Raw genomic sequence first — 7,830 nt, forward strand, 5'->3', positions numbered from 1 at the left:
CACCTCAGGTAGTGTGGTTGCTGACCTTGAGCCAGACATCTTGGAGAGTGAAGTCAAATGGGCCTTAGAAAGCATTGCTAATAACAAGGCCAGTGGAAGTGATGATATTCCAGCTGAACTGTTTAAAATTTTAAAAGATGATGCTGTTAAGGTGCTACACCCAATATGCCAGCAAGTTTGGAAAACTCAGCAATGGCCAGAGGATTGGAGAAGATCAGTCTACATCCCAATTCCAAAGAAGGGCAGTGCCAAAGAATGCTCCAATTACCGCACAATTGCGCTCATTTCACACGCTAGCAAGGTTATGCTTAAAATTCTACAAGGCAGGCTTAGGCAGTATGTGGACCGAGAACTCCCAGAAGTGCAAGCTGGATTTCGAAAGGGCAGAGGAACCAGAGACCAAATAGCAAACATGCGCTGGATTATGGAGAAAGCTAGAGAGTTCCAGAAAAACGTCTACTTCTGCTTCATTGACTATGCAAAAGCCTTTGACTGTGTCGACCACAGCAAACTATGGCAAGTTCTTAAAGAAATGGGAGTGCCTGATCACCTCATCTGTCTCCTGAGAAATCTCTATGTGGGACAAGAAGCTACAGTTAGAACTGGATATGGAACAACTGATTGGTTCAAAATTGGGAAAGGAGTACGACAAGGTTGTATATTGTCTCCCTGCTTATTTAACTTATATGCAGAATTCATCATGCGAAAGGCTGGACTAGATGAATCCCAAGCCGGAATTAAGATTGCTGGAAGAAATATCAACAACCTCAGATATGCAGATGACACAACCTTGATGGCAGAAAGCGAGGAGGAATTAAAGAACCTTTTAATGAGGGTGAAAGAGGAGAGCGCAAAATATGGTCTGAAGCTCAACATCAAAAAAACCAAGATCATGGCCACTGGTCCCATCACCTCCTGGCAAATAGAAGGGGAAGAAATGGAGGCAGTGAGAGATTTTACTTTCTTGGGCTCCTTGATCACTGCAGATGGTGACAGCAGTCACGAAATTAAAAGACGCCTGCTTCTTGGGAGAAAAGCAATGACAAACCTAGACAGCATCTTAAAAAGCAGAGACATCACCTTGCCGACAAAGTCCGTATAGTTAAAGCTATGGTTTTCCCAGTAGTGATGTATGGAAGTGAGAGTTGGACCATAAAGAAGGCTGATCGCCGAAGAATTGATGCTTTTGAATTATGGTGCTGGAGGAGACTCTTGAGAGTTCCATGGACTGCAAGAAGATCAAACCTATCCATTCTTAAGGAAATCAGCCCTGAGTGCTCCCTGGAAGGACGGATCGTGAAGCTGAGGCTCCAATACTTTGGCCACCTCATGAGAAGAGAAGAATCCTTGGAAAAGACCCTGATGTTGGGAAAGATTGAGGGCACTAGGAGAAGGGGACGACAGAGGACAAGATGGTTGGACAGTGTTCTCGAAGCTACGAACATGAGTTTGACCACACTGCGGGAGGCAGTGCAAGACAGGAGTGCCTGGCGTGCTATGGTCCATGGGGTCACGAAGAGTCGGACACGACTAAACGACTAAACAACAACAATGTAGCTGGTGTTGAGGAATAGTGGATAAAGCAACCATGCATGGTATCTACACAAAGGTACAATAGAAATTTCACTCAGTAAGCCATCTTCCGATCTATCATGTGCCTGATATCTTTATAGACACAGAGACTAAAGATACATTAAACCAGGAGTGAAACTAGGCTTCATTTCACCTGGGTCAAAGACCCAGTTTGGTATCTCACATGCACATTTATGTACAAACAGACAGGCTGGGAGCCTTCACCCGGAGGCTTCACCCAGGGCAAAAAAAAACCCCAGCTAACTGAAGGCCCTCATTATTGCCATAGTTTGCAGGGTCAGTGCTCCCCACACAAGTAGAGATATGATATAAGCCACTGGTGAGCTAAAATGTGAAGGGCCTTGATCTACTGGAGACAGAGTGCCACTGCTTAATCCAGACAAAGGGAAGAGGAGTTGCAGACTGCAGTTTGCAACAATTTTAATATGAAATTACAATTCCTTTGGTTGTATAGTCAAACCTCAGTTCTCGAACGGCTGCATTTTCGAACGTTTTGACTCCTGAACACCAAAAACCCGGAAATGCTCCGGTTTTCGAATGTTTCTCAGAACCTGAACGTCCGACACGGCTTCTGCTTGAGTGCAAGAAGCTCTTGCAACCAATCGGAAGTCGCGCCTCAGTTGTCGAACGTTTCAGAAGTCGAACGGTCTTCCAGAATGGATTACCTTCGACGAACGAGGTTTAACTGTAACCAGTGATATTTTTCTAGAAAAAGAGGTGCCAGAACTCACCATGAACACCTCCCTTGTTCTCTTAAAATGGCAATGGTGTCCGCCTAATAAAGAATTACCTTGATAGTTTCCGCAATCCGTTCTATCACCTTTTTAAAAGAGATTGATACTTTTAGCAACCCTAAAGTCTGCTGAGATCGCCCCTCTCTCCCAGATTTTCCCCAATGAGTTTATGATGCTGTTGGTTAAGTTCAATTTCACCCACTTTGAAGACTTCGGCAGGTATCCCATCAGGTCTTTAGTTGTATAGTCAAACCTCAGTTCACGAACGGCTGCATTTTTGAACGTTTTGACTCCTGAACACCAAAAACCCGGAAATGCTCCGGTTTTCGAATGTTTCTCAGAACCTGAACATCCGACACGGCTTCTGCTTGAGTGCAAGAAGCTCTTGCAACCAATCGGAAGTCGCGCCTCAGTTGTCAAACGTTTCAGAAGTCGAACAGTCTTCCAGAATGGATTACCTTCGACGAACGAGGTTTAACTGTAACCAGTGATATTTTTCTAGAAAAAGAGGTGCCAGAACTCACCATGAACACCTCCCTTGTTCTCTTAAAATGGCAATGGTGTCCGCCTGAGAGGTGCCAGAACTCAGTTCCTGTGACTTTTGGCTGAAAAGAAGTCCTGGTTGTAACCTTATCAAAGGAGATACAAATAGAGTTGGGGCGATAACACAACCCTATTTAACACCTGGTTCAGCGATTGTTGCTGTCATATTACCATGGAGAAGCCAAAGGATGTTCACAAATTTATCTGGGCAGCCAATTTTCAGGAGGATAGTCCACGGGGCATTATGATTTACAGTGTCGGAGACCTTAGTCAGGTCAATTAATGCTATACAGTGGTGCCTCGCTAGACGAATTTAATTCGTTCCACTGGTCTTTTCTCATAACGAAAAATTCATCTAGTGAATCCCATAGGAATGCATTGAATTTTTTTGAATTTTTTTGTCCATAGGAACGCATTAATTGAATTTCAATGCATTCCTATGGGAAACCGCAATTCACTAGACGAATTTTTCGTAAAACGAATTCGTAGCGAGGCAACCTCCACTAGAAAAAACCTTTCGTTAAGCGGAAATTTTGTTAAGCAGTGCATTCGTTAAGCGGAAATTTCGTTAAGCAGGGCATTCGTTAAGCGAGGCACCACTTTATACAAGGGGTTGGTTTTGCTCTCTGCATTTTTCTTGAAGCTGTTCAGCAGTAAAAATCATGTCCACTGTCCCCCTAGAACGTCAAAAACCATTTTGGGATTCAGGAAGGGTAGCCTCAGATATTGTTAGGAGACAGTTTGCTAAGATCCTTTCAAGAATTTTGCCGGTCACAGCTAATAATTACCTTGATAGTTTCCGCAATCCGTTCTATCACCTTTTTAAAAGAGATTGATACTTTTAGCAACCCTAAAGTCTGCTGAGATCGCCCCTCTCTCCCAGATTTTCCCCAATGAGTTTATGATGCTGTTGGTTAAGTTCAATTTCACCCACTTTGAAGACTTCGGCAGGTATCCCATCAGGTCTGCTGGCTATGTTGTTTTTCATTTGATTAATAGCTGTACACAACTCTCCCAGATTTGGAGATACTGCAAGCTCATTTCGAATTTGTTTTTGCAGAATTTGTGAGGACCTCAACAGCTACGGGGGAGTTGCAGTTAAGGAAATGCTGGTAATGTTCTTTCCAGCGCAATGCAATAGCTTCTTTATCTTTTAGAAGTGTGGTACTGTCTGTTGAACGTGGGGGCGGGGGCATATGCCATGATTTATTGGCCCATAGATGATCTTTGTAGCTTTAAAGAAACTCTGTGCACACTGAGTGTCAGCTAAGTGCTGGATCTCTTGGGGGCTTTTTTTTATCCAGCAGGTGTTTTTTAGCTCTCTGGTTCTTCTTTAAACCTTACCTTTAGTGTTGGCATAGGGGTTTTTTTCTTAGTGGCACAGTTTCTATCTCTTTGCCAGATCTAAAAGGCCTTCCTTTTCTTGTCAATAATGTGTTGAATCTCACTGTCATTCTGATCAAACAAGTCCTGGTGTTTCTTGGTTTTGTATCCAATAGTGGCCCCATCCTGGGAATCAGTAGAATGAAACCTCATATCCTACATAACCCCACAACCTTGGAAAGAGCTGTGGCTGAAATGTACCTAAACTTACATCTAACACACCTCATGGCAAATGGGGACAGGAAATTATGTTAAGGACCAGGTTTAATGCTTTGGACTCAGTAATCAGAGACTCTGAGGTTTTTACCCTATCCTAACATTATCATTCTGGTTTTAAATTAATTATAAAGACTTTTGGAATAGACCAGGCATCCCCAAACTGCGGTCCTCTAGATGTTTTGGCCTACAACTCCCATGATCCCTAGCTAACAGGACCAATGGTCAGGGATGATGGGAATTGTAGTCCAAAACATCTGGAGGGCCGAAATTTGGGGATGCCTGGAATAGACTATGGTAGCAAATATATTACAGAATATTGACATCAACTGGTGATATTGGCTTCTGCATCTCAACACCATCTGTCAGGTTGATTTAGAGCAGGGGAAAGAACCTGTGGCCCTCCAGGTGATGTTGGATTCAAACTCCCATCAGGCCCTGCAAGCATGGCCAATGGTCAAGAAACGACAGCAGTGGTAGTTAAACATCTGAAAGACCATGAATTTTCCACCACTGTTTTAAAAGGTATTTTCACTTCAGTTTTCAAAGGCCCATGTTTGCGTTTCTAGGGAGTCACCCAAGTATTCAGAAATGACTACTTTGTTTTTTGGGTGGCTCCATTTCTTTTATAAACTGATAAGCAGTCAACCAACCGAAATTGCTGTTTCAAGCAATGACAGACCAACCCAAGTTTGTCAGCAGAAGCTAAGGTTTCTGTGGCATTTTCTTTTACGTATCCAGGTGCAGGGAGAATTGCATGTGTGGGGAGTATTGGTAACATAGGAAGCTTTCTGAGTCGGACCATAAGTCCCTATATGTTAGTTTTGTTTGACTGATAGCAGCTTTTAGGGGTTTCAGACAGCAGTGACCCCACATTGATTTTAACCCACTCTGCCAAAAAAAACACATTTAAAAAGTTGAAACATTTTATTGCTTTGACAGCAACATGTTCTTCACAGCAGTTAACCACTTGATATTTTAAGTAATGTATCACATTTGAATCATTTATGATTCCAATTGCTTCCATACAACACTCTGAAGAGAACAAGAGAAAGGCACTGAAGCACAAATCAAATTGCAACTAGATGAAAAACCTACTCTACCTGCTTAACTAGTTTTCTTTGTGCCACTAGTCTTCTGTGACACTACCAAAAAAAGAAAACTACAATTTAAACCAATAGATCCAACTGGTAAGTCCTACCAGAGATGGGTCCCATTGTTCCAAATTATAAAACTCAAGCACAAAACAAGGAACTGCTTCACCATTTTAGTCACCTGTGTCCTCATTCTTGGTGATTCAACAACAGAGATTGTGCACACGGCCTAGAGTAATGCTGGAAGACAACTGAGTAGGGACAGCAGCAGGTTCTGCTCACTCAGATGTCTCTCAGACAGGCTGAAAAATCCCTAGGGAAACAGCAGGTTGAAGCATGTAGCAGTTACTCCTCTCACATTTCTGTGCATTTCCTTCAGGTAGTGCAGAAAGGACTAAGCGCAGGGGAAGCACAGCAAGCAAGCAAAAGAAGGGAAGAATTTACTACCCCTGCCCGATTGCATCCATCCCCAACTAGTAGCACAGCAGGTAAGATGGATTGCTGCTTCAAATCACTCACTGGTTCTTACTGTTTGGGTGACAGGGCAGTGGCAAATGGGTACAGAAAGGGCTACCCAGAGTTAGTAAATGGAAATGACCCCCACCTCTACTCAGATGCCTACCAGCACTACCTTTAATGGGCCAAACACCACTCCCTTTCACATCTCCGCTTCCCTCTCTAAGGTCAGCTATTAGAGAAAGCAAGAGGGGAAACGAATCTTTCAGGCTTCCACATTACAGAGCATAAGCAAAATGAACAGAAGAAGAAGCTGCTCTTGCAAGGCCCAGCTCTACCTTCTTGCAATTCAAGTCCACCACTTCTTTCCACTATGCCTTCACTTGTTCACTCTGGCAAGAGAGAGAGAAAAGAGACCCACTCAAATGCCTAGCGGGCACTTCCCGGTGCTCTTTCTTGCAGCCACCGCAGGAGGAGAGGGAGATGCCCTATGCATGACCCACAGCAGAGAGCACTGGTCAGGCCCGGCGGGGAGCGCCTCCTCCACCCCGGCGTCGTCTGAGGTGCCAGTCTGCCCCACAGGGCTGCTGCCCCCCCCCTTGTCGCCGCCTCCGCCCCTCCTCCTGCACGCACGCCCCTGCGGCCGCTGACAGCCTGGAAACCCAACCCCGGAGCTTCATTGTTCCCGGCACTTCCTTCGCCCAGGGGTCAGGCGCCCCACGAGAAGGCGAGGCAAAGGAAGGGCAGACCCACCCGCGTCAGAACGCGGGGTGCCCAAGAGAAACCCGTCCCGCGCGCCCCGGAACTGTCTGCAGCTGCGCGGAGGTGGGCGATGCACCTACGCGGGACCCGCCCCCCCAACCTCCCAAAACAAACGAGCCCAAGGAAAGCAATGCCTCCCCGAGCAGCAGGAGGAGGATCAACCTCACCACGTCCTCCTTGCTTCCTCCCTCTCGCCCTTTATCCCCTGAAAGCGCCCCTCCACACCTCAGGCCTAGGCACCCCCTCACGACCCCAGCTCCAGTCCCCTCGCCTCAGGCCCCTTCCTCCACCCCACCCCACACACCCCGGCCGCAGCCAGAGCACCAGCCCCACCCGAAGAACAGGCGCCACCGGCCCCGCGCGCGGAGCCGCCGCCTCCACAGCTGCTATTCTTATTCTTTTATTCTTATTATTCTTCTCCTCCTCCTCCTCCTCCTCATCCCCATCATCTTCCACCTACCTGACAAGCGGAGCCCCTCCACCACAATACGCCCGTCGCCGGCCCCGCCTGGCTCACGTGACGACGCGCCCGGGCCAATCCCGCGCCCGCTTTGCCCACCCCGCAGGCAGCCAATCGGAGACCGGTGACCCCCCCCCCGCTACCGCCGGCAAGCCAACCCCGCCGCTCTCGCGCACGATCCGAAATAGGCCTAGAGCCGCGCCAGCCAATCGGCGAGAGAAGAGCTCCTGCTCCCCCCTCCCCCCCCCACGCCCTCGCGCTGTGACGGCTGAAGACGTGAGGCGACGGGGAGGGAAAAGCGCCGACTTCCTCTCAGGGAGGGAGCGGAGCGAGGACGCAGTCCCGGCCGGGAAGAGGCCGGCGGCGAGTGCGGGGATGCCCGTCGCTTTCCTGCGAGCGAGCGATACGCGCTGGCGGCAGCTGGGCCCGCCCTTAGTTTCGCTTGGGCGGCTGCGCTGCGTCGTATCACCGCGCTTGCCGGCTTGGGAAGAATCTCAGCTGGAGACTGATATTAATTATTATCATTATCATTATCATCATCATCATTACTACTACTATAACTACCATTATTATTATTATTACCCACTCT

The 7,830-nt window shown here is 47.2% G+C and overlaps 1 protein-coding gene across 6 annotated transcripts in view; it reads right to left on the bottom strand.

Annotated features, from left to right (window-relative positions):
- Window positions 1–7,411, bottom strand: part of FER (FER tyrosine kinase) — a 163,427-nt gene extending 156,016 nt beyond the window's left edge. For 2 of the 6 annotated variants that reach the window (XM_088652963.1, XM_088652961.1), the window contains exons 1-2: window positions 7,242–7,296; window positions 6,358–6,411 (exon numbers count right to left, since the gene is read on the bottom strand). The gene's annotated coding sequence lies outside the window, so the exon portion shown is untranslated. Of the gene's footprint in view, window positions 1–6,357; window positions 6,412–7,241 lie in introns of all 6 variants that reach the window. The other 4 variants (XM_088652964.1, XM_088652960.1, XM_035100139.3 and 1 more) reach the window with 2 other exon arrangements.
- Window positions 7,412–7,830: the final 419 nt, after the last annotated feature.

The sequence above is a fragment of the Zootoca vivipara genome, chromosome 10 (genome assembly GCF_965207765.1).
Source record: "Zootoca vivipara chromosome 10, rZooViv2.hap1.1, whole genome shotgun sequence".
Taxonomy (NCBI): Eukaryota; Metazoa; Chordata; class Lepidosauria; order Squamata; family Lacertidae; genus Zootoca; species Zootoca vivipara.